The 21,175-nt window shown below is 38.4% G+C and overlaps 1 pseudogene; it reads right to left on the reverse strand.

The window, feature by feature from the left end:
- The window catches only part of LOC100343302 (mitochondrial import inner membrane translocase subunit Tim17-A pseudogene), a 90,570-nt pseudogene that overhangs the window by 56,600 nt on the left and 12,795 nt on the right, over positions 1-21,175 (reverse strand).

Consider the following 21,175-nt stretch of genomic DNA (forward strand, 5'->3'; position numbering starts at 1 on the left):
ATAGTGTGATTTGAAATGGTAGACGGGTGAAATGTTAAGTGTGTTGTGTAAAGTTTGAAGAGCTGATCAAAAATAGACTCTAGGAAGATAAGGAGGCATATTGTTAGCTCTCAAACAACTAAAAATAATATAAAACAACATGTACCTGTGGAGATTGTAGAGGAAACAAAATGGGACTGTGACACCTTCAGTAAACCCAGAAGTCAGGAAAGGAAAACAAGCAAAAGCAAAAAGCAAAACTGAAAAACCATTATCAAGACCACAGAGTTAAATCTAACAAACTCAAGAAGTGACTTTAAATGGACTGAATATCCAAATTTAATATCTAGCAACCAACTATATGTTGTTTACACAAAATGAAATTTACATATATATTTACATATATATAGATATGTTAAAATTTGTTTTAGTCTGCTTAGGTTTTGTTTTGCTTTGGATGATAGTTTGGATGTCACCCAAAGGCCAATGTTTCAATGACTTGATCCATGGAGTATTACTTTAATGTATTAAGGATGGAAATTAACCCAATTATGATATCAGAAGGTGAGATCTGGAGAGTAATTGGATTGGATATGATGGCTGTGGGGAGTTTTTGTGTTAGAGTCATGGTGTCTTTATAAAAAGACACACAATATAGAAGGAGTTGTTGCCAAACTCTGTTACCTCTGATACTCCCTCTGAATGTACCACCTCATCAGATGTCAGACCAGTGGAGTCATCCAAATTTTAACTTAAATCTCCAAAACAATGAGCCAAAATAAGATTTGCTTCCTTCATACAAGTGACTGCCCTCAGTTATCTGTTATAGTGAGAGAAAATGCTGCCTAACACAGCCTGGAATTATAAAATATTACAGGGTGGCTTATATAGACATTTGTTTCCTACATGCTGAAGTCTATAGATATGAGATCAAAGTGCCAGTATGGTAGGGTGCTGGTGAGTGCCTTCCTCCTGGCTTGCAAATATCTTTGTCTTCTCTAGATCTTCAAGTGCAGAGCTGAGGAATTTCTGATGTTTTTCCTCTAGTTGTAATGGCATAAATCCCATCTTGGAAATTCAACCCTCATGGCTTCATCAGAACCTAATCACCTCGCAGCAATTCCGTCTCCTAACATCACCACACTGATGATTAGGGCTTCAACAACAGATGGGTGGAAGTCAGCAAAAACATGAAGTTTGTAACAGAAACAAGATTCAAAATATAAAAATGAATCTAAAGTCAATAGTACAAATTTATAGACATAGAAAAATAATGACAGAATATGAAATGTTGTCAATAAACTGAATAAATGAAACAGAAAAATCCCTCAAAAAAGTACAAATGTCTGAAACTGACCCAAAATGGGAAAAAACAAACTGAACAGGATGTATACTAACCATTGGACTGTTAATTTAAAAAAGAAAACAAAAACCAAAAAACTCCCACACGGATAAACATTGCAGTGCAGTGGATTAAGACCTCATTTGGGACAACCACATCCTGTATTGGAGTATAGGTTCAGGTCCCAGATTATGTCCCAGATTATCTGTTGCTTTTTTTTTTAAAGATTTATTTACTTGTTTGAAAGTCAGAGTTGCTCAGAGAGAAAAGGAATGGCAGAGAGAGAGAGAGAGAGAGAGAGAGAGAGAGAGAGAGGTCTTCCATCTACTGGTTCACTCCCCAGTTGGCTGCAATGGCGGGCGCTAAGCCAATCCAAAGCCAGAAGCCAGGAGCTTCTTCCAGGTCTCCTGTGTGTGCAGGGGCCCAAGGATCTGGGCCATCTTCTACTGCTTTCCCAGGCAATCGCAGAGGGCTGGATCGGAAGTGGAGCAGCTGGAACCCGAATCGGTGCCCATATGGGATGCCAGCACTGCAGGCGGCGGCTTTACCTGCTGTGCCACAACGCTGGCCCCTCCTCTGTCTCTAATCCAGTTTTCTGCTAAACTCACCTGAGAGGCAGCAGGTGATGACTCAAGTGCTTGGGGCCCTGCAACCAACAAGGAAGACTTGGATGGCATTGCAGGCTCCTGGCTTCTGCCTGGTTAAGCCTTGTCTGTTGAAGGCATTTGGGGAGTGAACTAGCAGATGAAAGATTCTCTCTTCTTCAATCTGTGAGTATGTTTCTCTGACACTCTGCCCTTTCAAAGGGGTGAAAATAAAAAAAAAATCTATAAAGAGATTTTCAAGGTTAGAGAGTTTCAAAGTTAAATTATAACAATAATTAAAACAGAATTGACATAAACTCAACATAATTATTAAAGGGAAAAGAGAACTAATAGATATCAATTGAATCCACCTGACTCAGTCTTTTTTTTTTTTTAAGATTTTATTTATTTTTTGACACGCAGAGATACACAGAGAGAGAAAGGTCTTCCCTCCATTGGTTCACTCCCAAATTGGCTGCAATGGCCAGAGCTACACCAATCCGAAGTCAAGAGCCAGGTGCCTCTCCCTGGTCTCCCATGTGGGTGCAGGCTCTGCAGGCGGAGGATTAACCAAGCGTGCCAAGGCACCGGCCCCCACCTGACCCAGTCTTAACTGATGGGGGTATGTGGAGAGTGAACCAGTGGTTGGGAGATTTTTCTCTATTTCTCTTTGCCTTCCAAACAAGTGACATACATTTTAAAAATATTTAAATTGTATAAGGCTAGTATAAATATGATATTAAAAATATTACAAAATATTAAAAATATTACAAAGTTACTGTAATAAAAAATAATTATCAGGAACATAGATTCAAAGAGCCTCAGTAAAATTTTCAGCTGAGACCCTAAATGATTTATTTTAGGACAAAAGGTTTCTTTGACATTCAGAACTTATCAACCTAATTCATCACATTAATAATAAGAAAAATCACAAGGCTTTGATAACATTCACTCACTAAAGTTAAATATTCTCATAAAATTAAATTTAGAAGGCATGCTAGTCACATCATAACTGGATTTACAGTGATCCCTGGGTTTGGTTTGGTGGAATTCTTTCCCACTGGGTGTGGCAGAATCTGTTGTTGGATTCTAACCAAAAATATGGTAATGATGGTGGAAGATCCATTTCATGATTATGATACCCAAGAGGTCTTTTTTTTTTTTTTTTTTTTTTTTTTGCTAGTGGACTCTATCAATACTCACTGCCAGTTTGAAAGTAAGAGATGAGACTAAGAAAGGCTACATGGCCTCTAGAAAGAGCCAGCAAAAAGCTAATGCCCAAGTCTTAAGACAACCAGGAAACAGATTCTGCCAACAAACTGACTTTGCAAGTGAATTCTTTCGCAGTTAAACCTCTAATTCAAAACACAACGCAAGTGACTCTTGTAGCCTCATGGGACCTTTATCAGACGACTCAGCTAAGCTAGGAGTGGATACCTGCCTCTCAGAATCAGTGAAGTAGTAAGCACATGTTGCTTTAAACAACTACATATCATAACTTGACAAGCAGTATTATGGACTGAACAGAAATTGACTTCCCAAACTCATGCAAATATTTGAACATTGAAGTCTTATGGTAAGGCTTAATGGATTAAGGATGGATACTTGGGCTAATTATGGACTCCTGAGGGGTGGGACAGGTGGAGGGACTTTACTTTCAGAAGGGAGTGCTCACGAGAGGACTGGCTATTTAAGCTGCGTCTGGGCTAGCTTCTCTCTCCACTTCCTGGCTCATCTGGACCTCCTTCCTCTGTACCTGCTCCTCTACTACTCCACCAGACACCACCCTAGTAGAGCACCCTGACTCTGATGTCTGAACCTTCAAACTGTAAGTCAAATCAACCTTCTCTCTCTCAATAAGCTTCTGTAGCGTATTTTAATTAAAACTGTCAAAAAGCTGACATAGAGGCAGCAACTGCATACTAACACAGATTGGGAATCCACGAAGTGAGGTTCCTAATACAGCCAATACCTTAAAGAGGGGAGTGATTTGGAATCATTCAGAGGATACAGACAGAACGTTAAGGAGCATGATTGAGATAGCCCAAATTGCCTTAAACAGATTGGTCAGAGAAATCCGGACTTGAAAGATACTTTGGTAAAAGTTCAAAAGCAAATGAGGACATTGTTATTGGGAGGAGAGGGGAGAGAGCAAACTTTGTTACTTAGCATTTTGTGATGGATTTTGTTTTTATAAAGCTGCCTTCTATTGGATAGGAACAGGACTGAATCATGACACATTAAACTTGGTTTAACTGTAAACTGTTACTTTATGGTTTTTGTTTCAGTATGATATTAGAAATATAGACTCTTCATTATCCTTGTTAAAATATCTTGACTGAGTTTTGGTAATTTTCCTCTACTCAAAAAATCTGGAATAAAGCTTAGTTCTTTCTGGAAAGACAATTTTGAAAGTAGTGATTATTTTTCTCATCTTTGATTCTGCAAGCTTTTATTATAAGTCTAAATCTAAAAAGTCAAAACTATATTTAAATAAGCTCATGTAACATTTTTCAGCTCAAGAAATTTCTTAGTATGGAAATGACTTGAAATAAAAGTGTGTCATATTGGGAATGTAAATATTTTTCATTACATAGATTAATTTTAGAAAAGTGAACAGTTATAAAATTAGAACTAATCAACATAAAACATGTGAATTGTTTCAGATTATAGTAAAATACAAACAAGGTTTTCAGAGTTTTTAAAAAATCTGGTACATAGATAGGATTTTCATAAAAATATTCAGTTCAACTGAGCAGAGAAGCAGATTTTCATGGTAACTATGGATTAATGCAAAGATGGAAAACAATGTAAACTATGGGCTTGAGCCTCAGATTTATTTTTTTAAAAATCCTTGTGATTTCAGGTAAAGTCATGTTCTCTGTATCAAATATTCTTCACCTGAAAACGGCACACTTACAGTGAGAGGGTGAATTAGGTTGTGTATTTTAAGCTCCTGTGAAAACTATAATGCATTATAGAGTGTTAATAGAGGTGATTGGGTGTAAATAGAACATGGGTTTAAAAAAAGACTGAGAAAATTGCATGAGATTGTAAATCATTGAAGAAGCATTTCTTATCTGTCAAGCAGTTAGATAATTATTGAAATTAAATTTTCAAATACACTGCTCCAAAATGAGACAACTAAAATGAATTTGTATACCACAGAAAAATCATTTCTCTATTTGACTTTCCATATACAGTGACTTGATTCTAGGTTGCAAACAATGGATGGTATGATGAGCAATAGTCCATATAAACAAAGAGCTTTCCATTCTGCAAAGAATTTTGAAGGGATCTAATAATGAAATTGAGAAAATGTCTCTAAATAGGCAGACTGAAATTAATTATGGAAGGGCAGAATGGCCCCCAAATATATCTCCTGAAAAGTGAGTATTATGTAGCTTGGCAAAAGGGTATTTGCAGATATAACTTACGGTGGCAGAGTTTAAAATAGAGCAACCTAGATCATCTAAACACATGAGCCCCTAAAAGCAGAGAATTTTCTGCAGCTAGACATGGAGGAGAGAAGAGGCAGCAGAAATTGCCAAGTTTTCAATCTGAGGATTTACTACATGATTGATACAGGGTCTCAGATTCAATAATGAAAAACGGATGTCAGGGAACTAAAGACAGTCCTTGGTTGATAGTCAGCAAGGGAATGAGACATTCAGTGCTACCACCTCAAAAAAAAAAAAAAAAATTCTACCAGCAATCCAATCTGAATGAGTTTGGAAGCTGATTCTTTCCATATCTTCCTAATAATAATCAGACTGGACAACACTACTCTTTTAGAATACCCATCTTTTTTTTTTTTTTTTTTTTGACATGCAAAGTTAAACAGTGAGAGAGAGACAGAGAGAAAGGTCTTCCTGCCACTGGTTCACTCCCCCAAGTGGCCACAACAGCCTCAACGGCCGGAGCTGTGCTGATCAAAAGCCAGGAGCCAGGTGCTTTCTCCTGGTCTCCCATGCGGGTGCAGGGCCCAAGAATTTGGGCCATCCTCCCCTGCCTTCCCGGGCCACAGCAGAGAGCTGGACTGGAAGAGGAGCAACCGGGACAGAATCCGGCTCCCCAACCCGGGGTGCCAGCGCCGTAGGCGGAGGATTAGCCAAATAAGCTGCAGCAATAGCCAAGAATACCCAGTCTTAACAGCCAGGCTGGTGAAACAGTTGATCCAGCTTGGAACCTGCAGAACTGAGCTATTAAACTTGTTATTGGGGCCGGTGCCATGGCTCACTTGGTTAATCTTCCACCTGTGGTGCCGGCATCCCATATGGGCTCTCTGTTCTGACCCGAAAAGGCAGTGGAGGATGGCCCAAATGCTTGGACCTCTGCACCTGCATGGGAGACCAGGAGAAAGCACCTGGCTCCTGGCTTAGGATCAGCACAGTGCTGGCCTTGGTGGCCATTTGGGTGGTGAACCAACGTTAAGGAAGACCTTTCTCTCTGTCTCTCTCACTGTCTAACTCTGTCAAATAAAAATAAATTAAAAAATAAATAAATAAAACTTGGTATTTTAAGTTACTCAAGTCGGAAAATTTATTAGGTCAGCAGAATAAACCAACATAAGCAGAATTAACCACAAGGAAAGCAGAATGATCAAAAATGGGTCTCTGGGTCTCATGACTGGCTTAGAAGACTCAAGGAATAAAGTATTCATAATAACTTTATCATGGAAAATAATTGTGCCTAATAAGTTTAGAAACATTAGGAAATTGTGCCACACTGCTTTTCACTTTTGAGAGAGCTTCTCAGAAAGTTAGGAGGTAAGAAAGGCACATTTTTAGAAAGCACTTCTGAAGATCAGTGACTACTATCCATTAAAATGTATATCAGTGTATTTCTGCACTTCCTTTTTAGCATAATAAAATAAACATGAAACTACACATAAATAGAAACACTACTAATTAGCAAAAATACAAAGCAAACCACATTTAGCCCACACCTACAACAGTACCATGAAATTTGGATTAGAATTACACAGTGAAATAATATCAAAAATCATGAGATCCAGCTTAGCAAAGAGATCGAGAGGATATCACAGAGAACCCATGCAAGAGAGGGGTAAAGGAGGCAAGCGGGAACTTGCAGACAAAACTCACTCCCGTGAGTGAAACTTCTGTTCTGAACAGGAAGAGCTTTGAGTCCTGATGAACAAATGACAGCTTTGGGTTTAGGGCATATGTGGGTTTTTGTTTCTGTTTTTGTTTTTATCAGAAGTAAAATCTATAAAAGAGTGTTTCTGAAATAGGGAAGTAGGAAAGTAGAATCTGTTTTTTATTCTAGGTCCTGGCCTTCTACATAAAGAAACATTCATTCTGAAGATGGCGGAATAGTGAGGCACACACCGTTAGTCCGGGAAAATTTAGTTTAATAAAAGTGGAGTTACGGTAGCCTCAGAAAAAGGATCAGGGAAAAATTGCAGAGGAAACTCTTCTGGATCTAGTGGCTGTGACTCGGAGGACCTACTGGGAGAATAAGGTCACCCACCGTGTGGAAGCCGAGCCTTGGGAGCCGTAGGGTCTGCGCACCAGTGCAGGAAGGGGAGTGGATGTCACACAGACACCAGCGGGGAGAGTTGGGATGCCCAGGGCTCTGAGTCCACACATCGGCGCTGGAAGGGGAGGTGAGCTCAGTAACCTGAGACATTGGCAGGGACACAGCGGTCAGAATCTAGAGGGCAGCGGGAAATTGCACCAGACTGACTACAGGAGAGAAGGAAAAAAAGGTGGGGGGTTTCTCTCTCCACCAACGTTGCAAAGGTTGTTTGCAAGGTTTCCAAGAGACAAAGAGCAGGCCCCTACTCTGGATTTATATAACAACAGGGGGAGCTAAGGAACTGAGTAACTACAATTCAGTAGCCTAGGCAACCCGGTGGGAGTCCAGAGGAGAAACAGAGCCTGCACAGACTCTTTGGGTAGAAGCCAGAGATCGGAAGCTGAATACCATCAATTCTGCACAGCCATGCGGTGCGGTATTACTTACCTCCTGAATAAATAAATAAATAAAATAAATAAATAAATAGAGATTTACCACGCATAACCTGAGGGTGTCACCTTTGCACACCCGTAACCCGGAAGAACCAAGCAGATCTCTCAGGTCACACCCATCTCAAGCCTCCAAGGCTCCTCCAACAGCAGGCAGTCCACTTAACACAGACATACTATAAAATAAAAAAATAAATAAATTAAAAAAAAAAACACACAGTGACGAAAGAAGAATTAACTATGCCAAGCAACAAACACAGAAATCGAGGGAACAAGATCAACGATGACACTATGATGCCTCCAAATAAACAAAACACCCCAAGCCAAGATTATGAAGATGATGAGATAGAAGAAATGCAAGATACGGATTTTAAAAAATTTATGATAAGAACATTTAGAAGTTTTCAAAAGCAAATCTTTGAACTACAGAAATCCTTATTGGACAGGATTGAAAATCTCTCTCGTGAAAATGAAATTTTAAGGAAGAATCAAAATGAAATGCAGAAACTAGTAGAACAGGAAAGTGTGATAGTGAAGAGAAATCAAAATGAAATGAAGAGCTCAATAGATCAAATGACAAACACATTAGAGAGCCTTAAAAACAGAATGGGTGAAGCAGAAGAGAGAATATTGGACTTAGAAGACAGAGCACAGGAAAACATACAGTCAAACCAAAGAAAAGAGGAAATTAGAAATCTAAAAAATATTGTTGGGATACTATTAAAAAAAACCAACATTCGAGTTCTAGGAGTTCCTGAAGGCATGGAGAGAGAAATGATTAGAAGGCCTTTTTAGTGAGATACTAGCAGAGAACTTTCCAGGTTCAGAGAAGGACAGAGACATCCTAGTACAGGAAGCTCATAGAACCCCCAATAAACATGACCAAAAGAGATCCTCACCACGACACGTGGTAATTAAACTCACCACAGTGAAACATAAAGAAAAGATCCTAAAATGTGCAACAGAGAAACGTCAGATTACTCTCAGAGGATCTCCAATCAGAGATTGGACGTCTCATCAGAAACACTACAGGCTAGGAGGGAATGGCGAGACATAGCACAGGTGCTAAGAGAAAAATTGCCAGCCCAGAATATTATATCCTGCTAAGCTCTCATTTGTGAATGAAGGTGAAATAAAGACCTTTCATAGCAAACAGAAATTGAAAGACTTTGTGGCCACTCGTCCGGCCCTGCAAAAGATACTTAAAGATGTGCTACACTCAGAAACACAGAAACACGGCCATCAATATGAAAGAAGGGAAAGGAAGAAAAACCACCAGTAAAAGAGCATGGGAAGCTCAAAGCATATACTAGAAAATATCGCCAGGAAAACGGCAGGGCAAAGTGACTATGTATCAATAGTCACATTAAATATTAATGGTCTTAACTCTTCAGTTAAAAGACACCGATTGGCTGATTGGCTCAAGGAACACAACCCAACTATTTGTTGCCTACAAGAAACACATCTCTCTAACAAAGATGCATGCAGACTGAAAGTGAAAGGTTGGAAAAAGATATTCCATGCCAACAGAAACCAAAAAAAAAAAAGCAGGTGTAGCCATATTAATATCAGACAAAATAAACTTTAATACAAAAACTGTTAAGAGAGACAAAGAGGGACACTATATAATGATTAAGGGTTCAATTCAACATGAAGATGTAACTATTATAAATGTATATGCACCTAATTACAGGACACCAGTCTATTTAAAAGATATGTTAAGGGACTTAAAGGGAGACTTAGACCCCAATACAATACTACTGGGGGACTTCAATACTCCACTCTCAGAAATAGACAGATCATCAGGACAGAAGATCAACAAGGAAACAGCAGATTTAATCGACACTGTTGCCCAAATGGATCTAACAGATATCTACAGAACTTTCAAGCCTACATCTAAAGACTTCACATTCTTCTCAGCAGTGCATGGAACCTTCTCTAGGATTGATCACTAGGCCATAAAGCAATTCTCAGCAAATATAAAAGAATTAGAATCATACCATGCAGCTTCTCAGACCACAGCGGAATGCAGCTGGAAATTAGCAACTCAGGAAACCCTAGAAAGTATGCAAACACATGGAGACTGAACAACATGCTCCTGAATGAACACTGGGTCATTCAAGAAATCAAAAGAGAAATCAAAAACTTTCTGGAAGTAAATGAGGATAACAACACAACATATCAAAACTTATGGGATACAGCAAAAGCAGTGTTAAGAGGAAAGTTTATAGCAATAGGTGCCTATATCAAGAAATTGGAAAGGTACCAAATAAATGAGCTTTCAGCGCATCTCAAGGACCTAGAAAAACTGCAGCAAACCAAACCCAAATCTAGTAGGAGAAGAGAAATAATTAAAACCAGAGAAGAAATTAACAGGATTGAATCAAAAAAAAAAAAAAAAAAAACATTACAAAAAATCAGCCAAGCGAGAAGCTGGTTTTTTGAAAAAATAAACAAAATTGACACCCCATTGGCCCAACTAACTAAAAAAAGAAAAGACCCAAATCCATAAAATCAGAGATGAAAAAGGAAACATAACAACAGACACCACAGAAATAAAAAGAATCATCAGAAATTACTACAAGGACCTGTATGCCCGCAAACAGGAAAATCTATCAGAAATGGATAGATTCCTGGACACATGCAACCTACCTAAATTGAACCAGGAAGACATCGAAAACCTAAACAGACCCATAACTGAGACAGAAATTGAAACAGTATTAAAGGCACTCCCAACAAAGAAAAGCCCAGGACCAGATGGATTCACTGCTGAATTCTACCAGACATTTAAAGAAGAACTAATCCCATTTCTTCTCAAACTATTCAGAACAATCAAAACAGAGGGGATCTTCCCAAATTCTTTCTATGAAGCCAGCATCACCTTAATCCCTAAGCCAGAGAAAGATGTAGCACTGAAAGAGAATTACAGACCAATACCCTGATGAACATAGATGCAAAAATCCTCAATAAAATTCTCGCCAATAGAATGCAACAACACATCAGAAAGATCATCCACCCATACCAAGTGGGATTCATCCCTGGTATGCAGGGATGGTTCAACATTCGCAAATCAATCAATGTGATTCACCACATTAACAGACTGCAAAAGAAAAAACATATGATTGTCTCAATAGATGCAGAGAAAGCATTCAATAAAATTCAACACCCTTTCATGAGGAAAACTCTAAGCAAATTGGGTATAGAAGGAACATTCCTCACTATATTCAAAGCAATTTATGAAAAACCCACGGCCAGCATCCTATTGAATGAGGAAAAGTTGGAAGCATTTCCACTGAGATCTGGCACCAGACAGGGATGCCCACTCTCACCACTGCTATTTAACATAGTTCTGGAAGTTTTAGCCAGAGCCATCAGACAACAAAAAGAAATTAAAGGAATACAAATTGAGAAGGAAGAAGTCAAACTATCCCTCTTTGCAGACGATATGATTCTTTACTTAGAGGATCCAAAGAACTCTACTAAGAGACTATTGGAACTCATAGAGGTTTTTGGGAAAGTGGTAGGATATAAAATCAATGCACAAAAATCAACAGCCTTTGTATACACAAGCAATGCCATGGCTGAGAAAGAACTTCTAAGATCAATCCCATTCACAATAGCTACAAAAACGATCAAATACCTTGGAATAAACTTAACCAAGGATGTGAAAGATCTCTACGATGAGAATTACAAAACCTTAAAGAAAGAAATAGAAGAGCATACCAAGAAATGGAAAAATCTTCCATGCTCATGGATTGGAAGAATCAACATCATCAAAATGTCCATTCTCCCAAAAGCAATTTATAGATTTAATGCAATACCAATCAAGATACCAAAGACCTTCTTCTCAGATCTAGAAAAAAAGATGCTGAAATCCATATGGAGGCACAAGAGACCTCGAATAGCTAAAGCAATCTTGTACAACAAAAACAAAGCCGGAGGCATCACAATACCAGATTTCAAGACATACTATAGGGCAGTTGTAATCAAAACAGCATGGTACTGGTACAGAAACAGATGGATAGACCAATGGAACAGACTTGAAACACCAGAAATCAACCCAAACATCTACAGCCAACTTATATTTGATCAAGGATCTAAAATCAATTCCTGGAGCAAGGACAGTCTATTCAATAAATGGTGCTGGGAAAACTAGATTTCCACGTGCAGAAGCATGAAGCAAGACCCCTACCTTACACCTTACACAAAAATCCACTCAACATGGATTAAAGACTTAAATCTACGACCTGACACCATCAAGTTATTAGAAAACATTGGAGAAACCCTTCAAGATATTGGCACAGGCAAAGAGTTTCTGGAAAAGACCCAGGAGGCACAGGCAGTCAAAGCCAAAATCAACTATTGGGATTGCATCAAATTGAGAAGTTTCTGTACTGCAAAAGAAACAGTCAGGAGAGTGAAGAGACAACCAACAGAATGGGAAAAAATATTTGCAAACTATGCAACAGATAAAGGGTTAATAACCAGAATCTACAAAGAGATCAAGAAACTCCACAAAAACAAAACCAACAACCCACTTAAGAGATGGGCCAAGGACCTCAATAGACATTTTTCAAAAGAGGAAATCCAAATGGCCACCAGGCACATGAAAAAATGTTCAAGATCACTAGCAATCAGGGAAATGCAAATCAAAACCACAATGAGGTTTCACCTCACCCTGGTTAGAATGGCTCACATACAGAAATCTACCAACAACAGTTGCTGGCGAGGATGTGGGGAAAAAGGGACACTAACCCACTGTTGGTGGGAATGCAAACTGGTCAAGCCACTGTGGAAGTCAGTCTGGAGATTCCTCAGAAACCTGAAGATAACCCTACCGTTCGACCCAGCCATCCCACTCCTTGGAATTTACCCAAAGGAATTTAAATTGGCAAACAAGAAAGCTGTCTGCACCCTAATGTTTATTGCAGCACAATTCACAATAGCCAAGAACTGGAACCAACCTAAATGCCCATCAACGGTAGACTGGATAAAGAAATTATGGGATATGTACTCTTTAGAATACTATACCGCAGTAAGAAACAACGAAATCCAGTCATTTGCAACAGAATGGAAGAATCTGGAACACATCATGCTGAGTGAAATAAGCCAGTCCCAAAGGCACAAATACCATATGTTCTCCCTGATCGGTGACAACTGACTGAACACCAAAAAGGAAACCTGCTGAAGTGAAATGGACACTATGAGAAACAGTGACTTGCTCAGCATAGCCCTGACTGTTAATGAACAACTTAATACATTATCCCTCTTATTAGTTTTTTTGTCTGTTCTACTTAATATGACTGGTTTAATTCTGTAATTAATACACAGTTATTCTTAAGTGTTGAAATTTAACTGAAATGTGATCCCTGTTAAACATAAGAGTGGGAATAAGAGAGGGAAGTGATGTACAATTTGGGACATGCTCAAGCTGACTTGCCCCAAATGGTAGAGTTAGAAACATACCAGGGGACTCAATTCAATCCCATCAAGGTGGCATGTACCAATGCCATCTCACTAGTCCAAGTGATCAATTTCAGTTCACAATTGATCATAATGAAAGGACAAAGAGTCAAAGGGAGCACACAAACAAGTCGAGTACCTGCTAATACTAACTGATAGAATAAATAACGGGGAGAGTGATCCAACATGGGAAGCGAGAATACTCAGCAGACTCATAGAATGGCGGATGTCCTAAACAGCACTCTGGCCTCAGAATCAGCCCTAAAGGCATTTCGATCTGGTTGAAAACCCATGAGAGTATTTCAGGCATGGAAAGCCAAAACACTCTGGCAAAAAAAAAAAAAAAAAAAAAAAAAAAACTAAATGAAAGATCTCTGTGAGTGAGATCCCAGTGGAAAGAACAGGTCTTCAAAGAAGGAGGTACCTTTCTCTGAAGGGAGGAGAGAACCTCCACTTTGACTATGACCTTGTCTAAACAAGATAAGAGTCGGAGAACTCAAAAGGCTTCCATCGCCTTAGAAACTCATATCTGGAGCATAGGGAGATTACTGATGCCATAAACAGGAGTGTCAATTTGTAAAGTCAACAACAGGAGTCACTGTACACTTACTCCTCATGTAGGATCTCTGTCCTTAATGTGCTGTACATTGAGATTTAATGCTATAACGAGTATTCAGAGTATATTTCACTTTGTGTTTCTATGAGGGTGCAAACTGTTGAAATCTTTACTTAATGTATACTAAACTGATCTTCTGTAAAAAAAAAAAAAAGAAAGAAAGAATTTATCAATTCCCAAGTTGACTCTCACTGGGATTAAACATGACAATAGGTCTGATCTGATTTCATCATCATCTAAAAAATCATCTATTATTTTTCACTTTATGTTTCTGTGTGGGAGCCTACTGTTGAAATCTTTACTTAATGTATTCTAAACTGATCTTCTGTATATTAAGAGAAACGAAAATGAATCTTGATGTGAATGGAAGGGGAGAGGGAGTGGGAAAGGGGAGGGTTGCGGGTGGGAGGGACGTTATGGGGGGGAAGCCATTGTAATCCATAAGCCATACTTTGGAAATTTATATTCATTAAATAAAAGTTTAAAAAAAAAAGAAACATTCATTCTAAAAATACGAACATATATAGGTGCACAAAGCAATAGCTTATTTAAAAGGTGAGAAAGCAAACGTATGCACACGTATACACGTGGGCATAGTTGAGGAGCAGAAGAGGCCAGGAGAAAAAAGTGCAGAAAAGGAAGTGGAGAGAAGATACCTTCAGCACCAGCTCTCATTCTGGGCTGATAGGAAAGAAGGGCTCCTCCCAAATCCTGGCCTCCTTTGATGTTGGAATGGGAGTGGCTATTCAAATGGCACCTCTCCTGGACCAGGTCCCCAGCTAAAGGAGACATACAGGGCAGGTGGTGGCTCTGCTTAACAGAGGCAGGAATTATTAGACATGGAACAAACTTGTGGCTTGCAGACAGCTCCAGCTCTGTGACCCCAACCTAACTGCCTATCTATTACATATCACTGCAGGAACACAGGTTCCTCTTTGAAAATGGAAGTTTTCTCATATATCCCAGTCATTCCCTTCTGGAGCAAGCCAGAAACTCCCACAGGAAGATTGGTTTGTGTTTTCTTTTTTTTTTTTTTAATAATTTATTTAAATGTAGAGGTGGGGCTGGGGGAGAGCGAACGGGAGCGAGAGCGCTTCCATCTGCTTCTTAACTCCCCAGATCATTGCGATGGCATGAGCTGAGCCAATCCAAAATCAGGATCTAGGAGCTTCTTTCAGGTCTCCCACATGGGTGCAGGGGTCCAAGCACTTGATCCATCTGCTGCTGCATTCCCAGGCCATTAGAGAGCTGGATCAGAAGTGCAGCAGCCAGGACCTAAACCTGCGCTCCTATGTGATGCGGGCACTGCAGGCAGTGGCTTTACCCATTACACCAGCCCCAAGGGTTTGCTTTTTACACAAAGATTAAAAATGCCTTCCTCCTGCCCACCAAGCCCTTTCACTCCCCCACCACCACCCACCACTGCCACCAAACAACACAAACAACCAAAAGGGGAGATAGCCCCTCCCCCCCCCAACAAAAGGTGGGGACAAGACAGAAACCTTTCAAAAGTGACCACTCCAACCAAATACCATGGGAGAGACTGTGGTCTGGAACCCCATGAGGTACACCAAACACTTGTCAGGTGTAATTTCTGATCAGCAGACTGAGTGAGGAGTGGGATGTTTACCTACCTGGGGTTGAGCTGATCTATCTGTGTGTCAATGGAGACTTTGTGGGAAGGTTGCCCCTCCATCCCTGGCCAACAGTAAGAAGGAACACCTGCTTCTCCACTGTGGGGTACAGTGCCAGAGAAAGCTTAGTAGAGAGCTAGTACATTCAGCAAATTCTCCCAGGGGTTTCAATGGAACTCTAATGCACAGGGCAGGAACTGCTGCTTCTACACCCTTCCAGTTTCAAGTGGGGATGGAGGAGGCCCCTTTGGGAACCAGGATTTCAGCCCTGGTTTTTTTTTTTTTTTTTAACCCAGCAGTAAAAAACTTGTTACCTTTTATTCCTACTCATTCTATGAAAATAAACCAACTGAAACAGAAATACTAAACCATGTGTAGCTTTTCACAGCTTAATACTCTAAGATACTTAATTTAGCTAATAAGAAAATTTGGGTTGAAACAAAACTATGATTTCACTTCTCACTAATCCAAGGCTCCATATTGATGCCAAAACTATATTATACTTATGTGTCCTTAATTGAAATCGGGTCAATCTGCTGAAAACAGACTGTCCAAAGACAATTTCCTGAACGTTGTGGAGTCTAATACTTTTTTTCACTGAACACTAATTCATATAGCAACCTTTTTTCCTAATTCATGAAATAATGTATCAAATTCTTTCATTTTCCTCTGAACTTCTTAAAAAGTCACTTCTTTGTGTAATCGTCCAACATGCTTAGTATATTTTTAGGATTTATAGACCTCCTGCATTAGAATTTTAGATGACAAGCATAGTACAACTAATTCTTAAAATTTGTTTGGGATCTACTTTCCCAGTACATTTTTAATCCATTTTACAATCTCTCATTCATGAAATGTCTTTTTAGATGGAAGAACTGGGGTTGGGTGTTACAATCAGTGGACAGGATTTACATAGCAACTTGCAAAATGAATCTTAATAATTCACAGCTTGAAACAAAGTGAAAATATATTTTTGGTGAAGATTTTGACACTGCTCAAGAGCCTCCATCGCATATCAGTATCTGAATTCATCTCCTGGCTCTGTTTTCGTTTCCAGCTTCCTGCTAATGCACGTCCTGGGAGGCAGGGGGTGATGGCACAAGTACTTAGATACCTGTCATCCTTGTGGGAAACCTGGATTGAGTTCCTGACTTCATCCTAGCCCAAATTCAGCTTTTGAGGGCATCTGGGGGTGAATCAAATCTGTTTTGTCTCTCTTCCTTTCAAGTGCAATATATGTATATTTTATATATGCATATATATAATTTTATATAAAATATTTATATACATATATAAAATGCTTTCATACTTTATAACTTCTTCCTGAACATAGAACACATCCTTATGATTCCCTCCAGATTCACATCTTCAGGGGCTTCTGTGCCTTCATCAACTCAACATGTTCCCCTATACAAAGATCACATACTCCCTATTTCCTGTCTTCCAATTCCTACTTCTGTCATCCCAGTAGGCATTTATATTCCTCTATGATTCAGAAACTAGCTCTCTTACTAACTTGTTATTGCCTCTATATTTAAGATTGATTTCTTTGAAAGGCAGACAGAGTCTGCCAACTTCCATCTGCTGGTTGACTTCCAAATGGCCACAATAGCTGGGCTTGGACCAGTTCAAACCAGGACCATGGAATTCCATGTGAGTCTCCAACATGGGTGGCTGGGGCCCCACACACTTAGGGGATCTTCCTTTGCTTCCCCAGGAGCATTAGCAGGGAGTTGGATTGGAAGCACAGCAGGCAAAACTCAAACTGGCATTCAAATATGGGATGCTGGAGTCACAAGCAATTTAAAAATTGCTGCCTTACAGCCCCATCGTCTTTTTTTGTTTGTTTGTTTAAAAATCTGTATGCTCTGCTTAAGTTTATCATTTAACATTCAGACCAGAGATTTATATTTTATACTGTTTAAATCTTTCTAGGTAGAGAAAAATGACTCTCTTCTCCAAGACAATTACCTAAGTTTTCTTAAAAAAATTTATGAAATATTGCAATTACTCAACCCCACTTGTATCTACCAGCCTCTCAAAATTGAGTGTAGAAAGCTATCAACCCTGCCTAACCAGTGGAAGGAGAGCTATGGGGACGAGAAATTTGTGAAATCTAAGTGCTCACATGTCAAAATATTTCTCCCCTACAAAATTACTGGAGGAAATATGTAGCTTTACCTCATCACAGGTAGAAAATGAAAGTGTTTTCATAGAAGGTGGGAGGGAGATCAGCACTAATGAAACCATGGAAGCACCAGAACACTGACAACTGAATGCAATTCAGCAAGCCACGAAGGACACTTCTACCAACAAAGCACAGAGCAAGGTAAAATAGATGAAATCAAATTCGTAGAAGTGCAGTGTTGGCCTCCATGAGCTCATGAACAAACCCAAGAGATAGAAACATGTCTAAGCACCAGAGAAGCACTTTGAAACTACAAATGCAAGGCTGTTTTCGATATGATTTCCAAGTAAGGGAGCTGGGAAAGAATCCTTTGAATTGAGTAGTATTTAATTGGGTTCCAAGAGAAACATAAGGTGAGCATATCTCCAAGTTCCTAGGAACACAAAAGAGGTAAGTTGCTTAAGTTTAGAAAATAAAAAGTGTTGAGCAGAAAGGGAACTGGCTTTGTGCATATACAGAATGACAAAGTGATCAGATGGTTAAAATTCTACAAGTAGCCAGGCCGCCATATATATCTACTGGGTGGCTGGAATTCAAAGGAAATTGATTACCTACACAAAATAGGCAATTCTTACATATAGCATAAAACTTAACTGTAATAAAGATTGATTGGAAAAAATTGTTGAATATGAAGTCTGACAGACTATTTAGATTTACTAGCTCTAACATTAATCCTCTATACTAACTTTTAAAAATTCAGACATAATCGATTTATATATTTTTTCACATTCCCTTACTGCATAAGAAAATTGGAGTTTTATGATTTCAAAGCATTTTCCTACAGTACTACATATTTATATAGATAAAATATACAAATCCTCTTTTAGTGCTACCATTCTGTAAATTGACATCTGCCTTTTTTATTTTTTATATAGATTCACGGTTTAGCTCAAGTTTATTCAAGCTTATTGCTATACATTATTTCATTGGAAAAATGACAGATTGTATAGGTATTATCAATGGTAGCACTGTTTGCTTCCAGATTATTGTTCTTATAAACTAAACTGAAATATATTAAAGTAATGTCACTTTTTTTTGTTTTATGATCTTGTTTTTTTTTTTTAACTTATATTTAATGAATATAAATTTCCAAAGTACAGCTTAGGGATTACAATGGCTCCCCCCACCCCCATAACTTCCCTCCCACCCGCAACCCTCCCCTTTCCCACTCCCTCTCCCCTTCCATTCACATCAAGATTCATTTTCGATTCTCTTTATATACAGAAGATCAGTTTAGCATACATTAAGTAAAGATTTCAACAGTTTGCTCCCACACAGACACATAAAGTGAAAAATACTGTTTGAGTACTAGTTATAGCATTAAATCTCAATGTACAGCACACTAAGGACAGAGATCCTACATGAGGAGTAAGTGCACAGTGACTCCTGTTGTTGACTTAACAAATTGACACTCTTGTTTATGGCATCAGTAATGTCACATTTTTAACATGTGTGAAATGCCTACAAAAGGAATTTTAGGGTAAATGCTTTTTGTCTTTGGTAAACTGACTCACAAAAAATAACTTTACCAAATTTCCTCCATCAGAATATGAAGTTCCATGTTTGACAGCTAAGTCATACCTGCTTTTGGTATGTTAAATGTTTGCATATTAATTGAAATTGATTTCATATTTTACTAGTTTTAAGAATGCATTTTTCCAGATTTATTGATATTTTGTTTTCCTTCATCTGTGAATTGATTCATTTTATTCCTCAATTTTTTAATTGATCAAACTTGTTCTTATTTACTTGTAAAAGATTCATATGTCCGTTATTTAATTACATTACAAATTATCTTACAAATTCTGTAAGTATGCTTCTTAATTTCTATATTATAAATTTAATGCAACATAATCTATCAAGCCCCTTTTTTATGGTGTTTGTGTATTTTGCCTTTTCAGAATGTTTCCCCTCTTAAGGTCAGAAAGATATTTAAGATGGTTATAAAATTATGAGTTTCATGATAATTCTTTCAATGTATTGTACAAAGTCAAAATCTTTTAAAGAAAAGCAATCAACTGAAGAATTTTAAGTAGTACTTTTTTCTCCTTGTCTGTGTCATGAGTTTTTTTTTTTTTTAAATGGATTTTTCAACACTCTGTTTTATTTATTAGTGGGAGTATTTGCTTATCTGTGAGCCACTATCACAGTGACTTCATTGTATCCTTGAAACAAATTTTGCTTTGAGGGATAGCATGTGCTCCACCTTGCTCTTTTTCCTAAATAATATTGGCAAGTGTTAGCATATCTGCATATAAATAATGCTGTTGAAACATGGCAGGGGCAGGGTAACTTTTAGGAAAATTCTTCTGAAAACCATGATCTTGGATTAATTTGAGAATGTTAATTACCTTAATATTGACTATTCCTATTTCTGAATATAGTATAATTCCCATCTTTAATTCAAACATTCCTTATTATAATTTGTATCTCATTAATTTCTAATTATTTCCATGGAAATATGTATGGCTTTGAGTTCTATAACTCTTATCCTAATTATATATAATTACATATTTTCACTGCAAAGTGTTATATGCTAATTTTGTACTTGCATCTTCGAAGATATCTTAGATGAATGTTTATAGATTTTACTGGAATTATCTGTGGAATCAGTTATAGATTAACAAATGAGGAAAATTTCTTTTCAATTATTACTGTACTCATTTTTCCATTAAATTGGCAAGGCCTTCCAGTAAAACATTAATAGATGTCACAATCAGTTAGTGGTAAAATTATTTACGTATTCATTGTATTTGCTAGAGAAATTTGTAGATTTCAGATTAGTAAAGCATATTCTGGTATGATAAAAGGTCATGAAGTATGATACAATATCTATAAAAAAAACAACATGGATGGCTACAATTCTTGAGATAATAATGGTTTTATAACTCATAGTATTTCAACTTTGACAATCAACTTTCTAACACTTTTTTCTCTTTAAGACAATACTTGTTTATAACTTTTTTTTTTTTGACAGGTAGAGTTATAGACAGTGAGAGAGAGACAGAGAGAAAGGCCTTCCTTCCGTTGGTTCACTCCCCTAATGGCCACTATAGCCAGCGCTGCGCCTATCTGAAGACAGGAGCCAGGCGCTTCCTCCTGGTCTCCCATGGGGGTGCAGGACACAAGGACCTGGGCCATCCTCCACTGCTTTCCTGGGCCACAGCAGAGAGCTGGACTGGAAGAGGAGCAACCGGGACAGAATCTGGCACCCCAACCGGAACTAGAACCCAGGGTGCCAGTGCCGCAGGCGGAGGATTAGCCTAGTGAGCCATGGCGCTGGCCTATGTTTTCTTTTATGTGTATTTTTTTAAAAAACAGGTAGAGTTATAGACAGTAAGAGAGAAAGGTCTTCCTTCTGTTGGTTCACTCCCCAAAT

The sequence above is a fragment of the Oryctolagus cuniculus genome, chromosome 3 (assembly GCF_964237555.1).
Source record: "Oryctolagus cuniculus chromosome 3, mOryCun1.1, whole genome shotgun sequence".
NCBI classification, from domain to species: domain Eukaryota; kingdom Metazoa; phylum Chordata; class Mammalia; order Lagomorpha; family Leporidae; genus Oryctolagus; species Oryctolagus cuniculus.